The sequence below is a fragment of the Peromyscus eremicus genome, chromosome 11 (assembly GCF_949786415.1).
Source record: "Peromyscus eremicus chromosome 11, PerEre_H2_v1, whole genome shotgun sequence".
Lineage (NCBI taxonomy): Eukaryota > Metazoa > Chordata > Mammalia > Rodentia > Cricetidae > Peromyscus > Peromyscus eremicus.
The window spans coordinates 19,719,482-19,730,787 of record NC_081427.1 but is presented as its reverse complement, the minus strand read 5'-3'; positions in this window follow the sequence as shown (position 1 = coordinate 19,730,787).

Below are 11,306 nucleotides of genomic sequence, written 5' to 3'. Positions count from 1 at the left end.
TGTCATTATCATGACTCTACAACTGTATCAGATCTCAGTTTCTGCTTCTAGCAAGGCATCTGTGCTCCTTAAATTATATTATGGCCTCTTTGACGTTTTTGTAAACATTCTGTAAATAATAAATATGAAAAAATAGAGAAATGGTGGAAGATAAATAAATGATGATGATGGATTATGATAGATAGATAGATGAAAGATGTATAAATTGATGATAAATAGAGAGATGATAGCTAAATAGGTGAACAGACAGAAATAAACATTAATACATATATAATTACCATGTAATACTTAATGTTTAAGTGGATAGTTAATATTTGCAATCAAGATTAGAATAAAAGAACTGGTGTTTGCTGATGGCTAACTGTCAAAAGAAATCAGAACTACTTGATTATTTAAAATTATTACAACCAATGGAGCCTGTGAATTTGTGGTTATTCAATAAATAACAACAATACAATGATATTTGGGTGACACTCACAAATAGAAGCAGAGTAGAAGTGGGAAGAGACCTACACCTCAGATCCCTGCCATTATGCCCTCTTCCCTCACCTTTCCCTCTCCACCTAACTGCAAGTGATCTCATGAGATGTTAGAGCATATATGATGGGCAACGTTGACTGAAGGTGGTACCCCATGATAAACTTTCCATGTGACCATCCATGGATTGGGGCTTTGCAGTGGGGTCATCCTTGCTCTTGTATATGACTCCTTACAGGTGGTCCTATAAATAAGTCAAATTAACTCGTTAATTTATTAAGTTGGACATTGGGTGGAAATCTTTGGTCTATTATGAATGCTATATTTTAGGTGAATAGATGTTTGTTCAACTCTCACCAGAAAAAGTAGACTTATCATTTAATATGTCTAAAGAGCATTGTCTTATTGGATAAAATTATGGATAGGGAACATGTATTGGAAATATCTTATGGTTTTATGTTGTGGGATATCAACATGATGCTAAAATAAGAAGCAGTATGTAAGCAGTAGGAAAACATTTTCATTATAGCTACTGGTTCATTTTAGTACACTATGTTACTTATGCTGTGGGAGATCAACCCCCACCATTATTTACCCCAGGGACTCTTGAGGAATGAAGGATAGGAGACTTAATTAGAAATAAAGAGGGGAAAGAAACAGAGAGAAAACACAGGATAGACTCGGGTGGGCCTGGATCCTAATCCACTGGCCTAGAACTTCATTCCAAAAGTCTATTTATAACAATGCCAAGGGGTGGAGCAAAAGACCTTCCCCTTGCTAGTTACAGTCAAATGTAGCCCCTAACAAACACCTGATACCCAGTCCCATGGTCCAGTCAACCTCTTATGCAGTCCTGCTGGATACAGCCACTAGGAAAGCTAGTGGGCTACAACATTATGCTATGTCTGAAGTCTGCCTTCACGTTACCAACTCATATCTTTTTTCTGTATAATCTGCACCAGAATATTGGTCAATGCAAGAAGTATACACCAAATTTACTGGACTTTCGGCTTGATACTTCTCAAAGTCATATAATTTGTACATATTTTGGTCCAGAGAATGATAAAAACAGTAAGCTTTAAAAGCTGAGAGCAAATTTTAACTCAATAAAATGTATGATAATAGAATTTAGATTGAAAATAGAAAATATTTTTTACAAATTATCATTTTCATAAAGTCAAAAATTATCCTAGAATTAAAAACAAATACCCAGTAGTACATGTGAGTGACTGAGACAAAAACTCCATCTTAAATGGTACAGCAGTGAAACAAATAATAAAAGTCATGGGTTTTCAGAAGGCATATATTCATATTAAATAAAAAACAATATTATATGGGTTTTCGTAAAATTACACAAAATGGCTATTGATGGAAAAGCTTTTAAATACTTCAGTGAAACTCAAATAAAAGGATTTATAAATGAAATGTGAACTAAGAAGATTTTTACCAGAACACTGAGCTTCCCATGATATTCACAGAAATCAACACAATGTCCATTAGTACAGAATAAAGGACATAAAACAATTCAGTGTAAAAAAATACCTTGCATTAATGGGGCACTAAAGTTATAATTTAAAGCCACAAATGTCAGGAAATTCAGAATTAGAACTCCCAAGGAAACCTTAACTGTGACCTCTTGTACATGAACTCTGTTTAGAAAAATTGAGATTTTTTTTTTCCCTCTTTGATCACATATCTCCGTGAAGGACAATTTTAAAAGGAAAATGGCCTTCCAGCCACTGCATATGTTTAAATTTTTATACCTACTTAGAAAATCAAACCATCAATCCTTTATGACTACACAAGCTAATCACATAAAAAGAAAGGAATTTTAGCATATACCATAGTAAATACCAGAAGGAATAAAGTAGTGCATATATGTACCAAACAGTTACGTTGCAGGCTGTCCTTTGTATACATAAGAGGTGTGTGCCTTATAAAGGCAATATACTGAAAAACACACTAGGAACAGTATTAAAATTGAGGAGTGAATAGGAGTAGTTAGGAAAATAGTTAAACTGAAAAATAGAACTTTTTACTTCGTATTTATGCATCTATCCATTCCTAGGGAAGATATTTAGTCTCTATATCCTGACCTCCTCATTTATAAAAAACAAATGATTGAGGCAAGAGACATCTTAGTTCCTTCTAACTATAAAAATAGAATAGGCCTGTGACTTCACACGAATTTATATTCTAGGAGAGAATCATAAAAGTGATTTAATTTTATTCTGTGAAAAACCTAGTGAGGATGTTTAAGCAGAGAAGTGTTGTAAAACCACCAGACATCTCTGAAATATGATCAAGCTCCGTCTCACTGGTTCTGACCTTTCTTTTGGATCTTACGGCAATGAGTCTAAGACTGTTCACTCATTCATCCAAAAATGCTCACTCATTACCCCAAAATTAATTCAAAGCTTTACTGTCTAATGAATGTCTTCTGATTTATTAAAAGATACACACCCTAATCCTGATCACTGAGAAACATTCTGCTAAAAAGACAGGTACAGGAAGGGCTTTATCTTCATCATGGTGACACACAACTTTTGAAGGTCTCTATAACTACCTTCCACAACTTCTCAAATTCACTCACAAGAGTTAGCCCCTTAAGCAAACATAGTCCCATTAAATGAACTTTAAAAAATTAAGGAGTTAGAAAAGGCTAAGATTTTTCATTTCTATTTAGATCAAAGGAAAAAAATTTTTTTTTCTCATTGCATTTGCTTAAGACTTCTGTTGGGGTGAACACACATTTAACTTCAATAATATAGAAAAACAAAATAATTCTGTCTCAAGGCAACTCAAGTCTAATCACCATCTGTGAAATTGGAATTTTGTGTTAGAGAGTTGTATTACTCTTGACCACAATGAGATCCTCTGGAAAACCCAAATGTCCCTGGATTTCTTTGGTGAATCAGAAGTCACTGGACTTCCACTTAGAAAGCTAGAGAAACAGGCATCTAAGTCTCTTCTACATGAACAGACTGATTAACACATCACTGGATGTGCTGCTTTGACAAAATGAATTTTGAAAATTATCTTAATTACACTTGTAAATATGCAAGATATATTTTGTTTGAAATGTCATTGGTTTAAATTCTGACTATTTTGCTAATGTTTCTATATATAACTGGAAAAATTGGGAGTATAATGAGTACCTACGACTCAACTTCTACATATTGAAAACCAAAATGTTTTATCAATCAAATGACAAATGAATAAAGAAGAAGAATATCATCTTAATATTGTAAACACAAAATACTATGCTTTTAATACTTGTCTTTCAAATATTGTCAATACCAAGGTATTTTTCATGATATAAATTGTAAGAGCCAAGACATTCTGTAGTCCACTTTTTAATGGAATCATTATATTTAAACATCACAATTTTTTATACCATTATGTCAAAGACAGTGTAATACACTACCAAGTTAATGCACTATAATTTACTTAATTTCCATATTGTAAAATACTGTAGCTATTAGAGAATACACCTCAGGGAATAACCATGTGCATATTACATTTTTTCTTCTCTTGACAAATTTCCAACATGGAATATTTATGACTTAATACATAGAGTGACATTGTGACTAGTTGAAGGTGAGGAAGGGGGTGTTTAAAAATTAGATGGCAGTCTTACCAAAAGTGACTGCCCATGATTAATCATCTACTGAGGCAGCAGGACAGAAATCCTGTCTGCTGATGCTATGCAAGTTCTGAAAAGCATCTCTCTTTGAAATGAACATCTATTCAGCACCCAGCCCAGTTGTTCCAGAAAGAGTAATAGACATGCTTTAGAGTAAAATGTCCGTTTAAAGTCACAAAACATGTAAGTACTTATTAAAACGTTTTATCACTTTAAATTCGCTCTTAAATATTTGGGTACAAACGCTGGTGCACTCACACTGAAACAAAATCTGAATGCTACAAATGTTGACAGGATATGTTTGGCTATTTTTAGAACGGGCACTTTGCTTTCTAAAGGTAATGGAATTATTTAGGGGTTATTGTTTCATTATGCAAAAGAAGTATTCTTTCTCTGAAATATCACTGCATCTGAATTCCATTTTAGCAAATGCCATGCCAGTGGCTTGAATTTCTGTAGCACTTTCCTTTACGTTCTTGACACATCTGGATTTCTCTGCCTATCTTCTTTTTTATCTTTTTTTCTCTCTCAGTCACCTCAGCTCTTATGCTCTCCTTGCTGACCTGACCACTTGACTGAATGCTTTCCAACAACAGGCAGTAATAACCTGTGCGTGGTGAAACCCAATGAACTCTTTCCAGTTTCTATTTTATTTGACCTCATGCCATACTTGATATCTTTGATCACTAGCAACAGAAAATTTTATTTCCCTCTAGCTTTAATGTAAAAAGTCTGTCCTGGTTGTCCTATAATTTTGCTTTGACTTGTAGGTAGGTGGATAAGCAGAAAGAAAGATACATAAATAAGCATATACATTAAATAGATAGATGAAACAGGTAGATTATAGAGAGAACAATACGTACATGAATATGTTTTGCCATTCTGTTAAGACTATACAAGGTAATTTCCTATCTCATTCTTTATTTATTGTACATTTTTTCCATGAGGCAAACTTACTCCTTTTCATTACTTCAAAATTAATTCTAATTCATTCATTCAACAACTGATATTGCATGTTCAAAAATATAAGGAAGAAATAACTATATCAGAAAGCTTATCTTTTATCTCTATATGACTAGTATATTCTCATTTCAAGCTGGACATATCAGTCTGATCCAGGACCTTCTACCCTTAATTTAATAATTGTTCCAGTAAAATACATCATCATCATCTATGAATTAGCCAAGGTTGTGTACTCTTTGCCAACACCAGCATCATCACCACACTTTCTCACAGTACGCATCCAACTAGTTGTATTGCACACAAACATTCCTGTAATGTGTTTTCCAATATTTCTTTCCTGGGACAAACAATGATTTTCAAATGTACACATTAAATTGAGTCAATTTATTGCTTGACCCATCTAATTTCAACAAGTTCCAGAAAGGAGCCCATAGATAATAGTGTTGATGCATATTCCTATTCAGTGACCTATCCACTCACAGGTCAATTCATTCTGCCCGGTATCAGGAGTGAAGAAGATATGGTACATCTGGTGTCAGGGACCTAAGTGTCAGAGGTATACAGTTCAACTTTAGTGACCCCTGACATATGAAAAGAACGCAAAAGCAGTTCAAAATACACCTGAGTCAGCCAAATATTTTGTGATTAAATATGAATTAGGATTTCATCTAAATTTTCTCATGTGAAAGACTGTGAGTCATGAGCAGGTACTGGATGAGACAGCTGTCTTAAACAGAAGTAAGAGATTCAACAAAGCTGCTAGGAAAAAGAAAACATAGAAGTGGGTAAATCTTATAGGGGTAAAGGTAGAGTAAGTTGATCTTCATTGAAAAAGATGAAGGAGTGTAGATAAAGGTAGAATTCATAAGAAAATCTAGGATAAATGCTTGTAGAACCTACATGTTACTTTAAAGAAATGGTATGTACTGTGGATAGTTGATTGATATATAAAACATAGATTCGCCAGACAGGAAGTATAGGTGGGACAAAGAGAGAGGAGAGGTCTGGGAAGTGGAAGGCTGAGGCAGAGAGATGCCGCCAGTCGCTGTCATGAGAAGATGTTAACATACCGATAAGCCACGAGCCACGTGGTAACTTATAGATGAATAGAAATGGGTTAACTTAAGATATAAGAACAGCTAGCTAGAAGCCTGTACCATTAGGCTAAACAGTCTAAATAATAAAAGCGTCTGTGTGTTTATTTTATAAGTGGGCTGCGGGACTGCGGGGGCTTGGAGGGACCCAGAGAAGCTCTCCAGCTATAGGGATGCCCATGTTTGCATTTTAAGAAAAATGGGCACCAATTAAGTAAAGACCCAAACCATAAAGTCCATGACAACAAAGTATGAATACCAGGCCTTTATAAAGTAACCTTTATCATCCTTCACTGTCTCTGTCCTTACTGCTCCAACTCACCATCTACACTTCTTCCTCCAAAACAAATATCAGCCCACAACTAAATTTAATGTGGTATTTTTCCTAGAGTCTGCTTTTTGTGTGTGCGCCTCTAAATCTATGCAAATGTTTTTCCTAGTACCTAAAATCTGCTTCCTCTATTTTAAAGTCATAAAATGCTGCTCTTAGAACAGCCAATTCTAGCATCTTCTCTTTTGTGTAGCTGTCTTTATGTCTTTTCTAGGCTTTCATGCACCTGTGACCACATCTATTGAAAATATGCATATCCATCCAATTTTTGAATTCTGTCTCTACACTGGGATTATAGAGCCTAAAATCACTGAATGGATTCATAACTACTTGTATCTAGAAGTGCATAGCCCAGCACAGGTTGAAAGGAAGTCAGAGAGAGAAGGGTGGCGAGAAATGGAAACAGGGAAAAGAAAGTGGTAGGAGACAAAAAGGAAGGAAAGAGAGAAAGTAAAAGAAAGAATATTTCATCTCATAACACATTTCGTTTTCGTATTATTTTCATTATGTACGTGGAATGCTAAGGTGAAAGGGGGAAATCTTTCTATGAAATAAGAACTCTTCTGCAGAGAATCCTTAGCAGATGGTCATGCATACTTTGCTTGAACATACAGTTACTTCAGGTTCTTTATTTCTGTTTTCCTAAATGAAGCCACTGTTTAAATTTTTGTATTATTTATAGCTGATCATTGCCTTGACTTGGGTCCACTGTACCTAGTTCTTCTCCCTGAGAGTATGGGGATTTAATGAAAGAAATTGTCCTTATATGTGTTAATCGATTCGTTTCTTTGGACTGCCAATATATGATTTTGTTTGGTATAAATTATACCTAATCAAACTGTAGCAAGCATATGATATTTTTATAGAAAGATTAAAATTATTGTCTATTGACTATACAGAGCGATGACATCAACAAACTACAGTCAGTTTTCACCATAACATAGTGGAATATGGACACCACAAAGGCAGTTGGAGCCCTAAGAATTTCTTTCCTAGAAACATGATGTGACAAAAACATGGCATTGGAGAAGAATGTGCCAATAGTGGCAATGGACTAGTGGACTGAAACATTTAGCTACAGTCACTGAGCAGTTGAACCTCTGAAGAACCCCATCTAGTCAGTTGTGTACATTGTAATCTCAGGGAAAGGAGGGGTCTCTTTAGCCTTGTAAGCCTTCTCCTCCCTCCACAAGAGGTTGTTAAGAGTCCCTATCCCTTTAGCATCTCATGCAGGAGGGCAGAGCTGCTCTTGTTCAACATGGCACTAGACATGACCCACCCCAAAGAATTAGGTCTGCTAGAACAGCATTAATGAAGAAAGGAATGTCACATTTGAAGCTAATGGAGCTGGGGCGGCCAGATTATCCCATCACTAGCCAATATTGTTGGAATTATCTGTATACTGTTGGAGCCGTCTCTGGGCATGTGTTTCTTGAACACTTTTGGCAATTAGTCTCCTGACATATCATTCTTATCCTAAACAAAAGTGTATTTCACAGTAGTCCATTAGCATTCTGGTACTATTGGCTGATAGTCTCTACCCAAAGCTGTTTTATCTAACCTCTGACATGACTACCCTGCATGTGACACCTTGCAGTTACCAGTGATTGAAAAATATTAACAGTTTAAACTCAAGAAACTGTATTTATTGCTCTCACCCACATTCTGTCCTCAGGTATTATGACTTCAAATTATTATTCAAATAATTACTTGAATTATTTGAATCTAAAGAAATAACAATGTTCATTGACCCTACCGATTTTTTTTTCTGCTGCTTGTCCCTATTCTATTTACAATTCACTCTGTACCAAATTTGCTTCATTAGCCTATCATTAATATATTTATCAACGTACGTCCAGTTTTTATTGTGCTGTGGAACAGCAACTCCAAACTTGTGAAATTGTGTACTTTTATTATGATGTTTATCATTTTATTTTATTCTTCTGCCTGTGCATGTGATTGTATATATTCACACCAGCTAATGTCACATGAACCTCTTTGTCACATTTGATCCCGTCCCTCTTTGTCAAGTTCTACTCTTTTGGCAAATCTTACATATTCCTGTGGCCCTCTTTTTCACTTGACACTTATTTTCAGTTTTATAAAAATAAGGGAAGAAATCTGAACAGAATTTCAAGTTACTCTCATTACCACATTTACAAAAACTCCTACAAAAACTTTTTTTTCCTATTCTAAAAATATCTGATCCATTTCCTAGTATTGCAGTGACAAAATCTTGCAGTCAATCACGAATCACTTTTTGTTTTAGTACATGCACATCTATCCATGACTGATGGGTTAGATATCAGCATTAAGTCCGACAAAGAATGTGGAGAAATGCTTCCAATTTCACACCTCTCGTGAAAGACAAAACAAAAACAATGACAAGGTCATTACAAAGTTGGTGGTTTTGATTTCTAATATGTTTTTCTTCTAGTATTCCGGCTTATCATTCTAAGCTCTGTTTCCACAGAACGTTTAACAGTACTTGAAGGCACATGGTTTACATTGTACTTATTGGCAGCTCTTGACTGCTTGACCCTCAGCAGCTTTGCCACCTTTTTTTTTTTTTAAACCACAAAGGAAAGGTTGAACAAAGCAATCCACTCTAGACACCTGCTGCTGGACAGCTGTGGCAACTGTTGTTCCAAGTTAAGTGAAAACCCTGTATTGCTTTCAGGGTATCTACAACAGCAGCACTATTTCCAGAAGGTCAATAAAATTCCCCTTTTCACTAGCCCTGTGGTTTCCATGCTCTGGAATCCTGAGGCAAAAACTCTGTATTAGTCTCTTGTGTTGAAGGCTCAGGGGAGTACTGATCATCCAGCAAGTTTGCACCAACACCAAGTCTTCCAATGTCAGAGGACCAATTTCTATGACACTCCAGGAGCACATCTCAGGCTTTGTGGAACCATGGGAGCAACTCTATTCATGACAAAAGTTAAAGAGCTCAATCATGAGAAGATTTAATACAGGCAATCACAGTTCTGAGAGTCAAGAGTACAGTGGCCACAGATGTAAAATGGTTTGATTAAGATTTGTAAAAATATGAATGCTTTCAATTTCTTTGTTCAGCTGTACTTTCCAACAGAACCATACAGGCAATGCTGTTCTTTCTATCTTGTCTTTCGCTGCTTATTCCTTCTAATTTTTCCTCATTGGGTACACCAACATCATAACATGGCCTAAAATGAGACCAACTTCCTTCTTCTGAGGTCTCTTTACGGTTGTTCTCTGACTGAGGTATTCTTTCAGATTTCTGTATTTAGTGTCTAATATCAACTATAAAAAATTGCATTGAGCCAATGTTTTCCTTAGAAACAGGATTTCTTGAGGACTACATAATCCTGTATTGAGAACAGTTTCTTTTTCTTTAAAACTTCAGGTCAGCAATAGCTGTGGAGCCCAGAAACAGGATTTCTTGAGGACTACATAATCCTGTATTGAGAACAGTTTCTTTTTCTTTAAAACTTCAGGTCAGCAACAGCTGTGGAGCCCACACAGAACTGAACTAGGGCCCTTCACATGTGGGAGATAATTGTGTAGCTTGTTCTGTTTGAGGTGCCCCTGGCAGTGGGATCAGAATCTCTCCCTGGTGCCCAAGCTGGCTTTTTGGAGCCCATTCCCTATGATGGGATGACTTGCTCAGCCGTAATTTGGGGGGGGGGGGTTGGTCCTGCCTCAGCTGAATGTATCCGACTTTGTTGAATCCCATGATGTATAATAAAAAAGAAGGGAAACAATAAAAAACTTCAGATCATCAGTTGCTGAGTCAACAGCTGAAGTGTCATTTACCCATTGTTCTTTCCCATTGACCTCGCACCTTAACATGAACTAATTATAAAATCCAAAAACTCATGGCTACTGACAAAGACTACAGGTGTAGATTTACCATGCACAAATTCAGACTTGACAATCTGCCTTAGGAAGAATATCAACTGATTCTACATGTTCTATGAATTAATATATTTAAATTGTACTCCCAATCCTCTGGAAAAAAATAATCAAGTTTCTATTCAAGAATCAAGAGAAATTTTCTGTTGCTGATAGAATTTATAAGATGATCAATAAGCTCTGAATCTATCTCAATATTAATTCCTCAATGATATAGTTATATGTAAATTAATCAATGATTCAACAGATTTTTGTGCTCATCTGTAATGGTGGGTAACATATCTTACTTGATAATTAAGATTCACAAAAAATGAAGTAAAAATGACACTATCATTCCATTGAATGTAAAGGTAAAAAAGAAAATTTGTGACATTGTATAGCAATGATTTTTAATTTAATATGACACTATTTTCAACCAATATTTAAAAATCTTGCTTCCCCATGCCCTCCCTTGTCTCTTTCTTCAATCTGTCATGCCCTACTTCCTTAAAGATTTTTCTTATTCTATCTGAAATGTTGACTTTCTTTCTCAGAAACTAGAGCATATGGTTATTTATTTTAAGAATTCACTCTTTCTTGTCTATCTGTGTGATTATTCTCTCTTTATTGCCCACAATATTTCTGACAGCATCAGGCAGGAAAACAAATACAGTGTTGATTGGAGGTCACTTTATTGGTTTCATCAGAATCTATATTTCCTGGATCTCAAATTGAACAAAATGTCTCTGAATCCCTTCTGAAAAGAGCTCTTGTAAATCAACACTCCAAATTATATGAATTTCAGATATAGGTCATAGGCTAGAATATAACAGATATATCAGGTGAAAAAGTGGAAAGATCTAATGTAAAACATGATGACAGAAGTTAATTAAACTGTACTCTATTGGAGATTTTGTTAAAT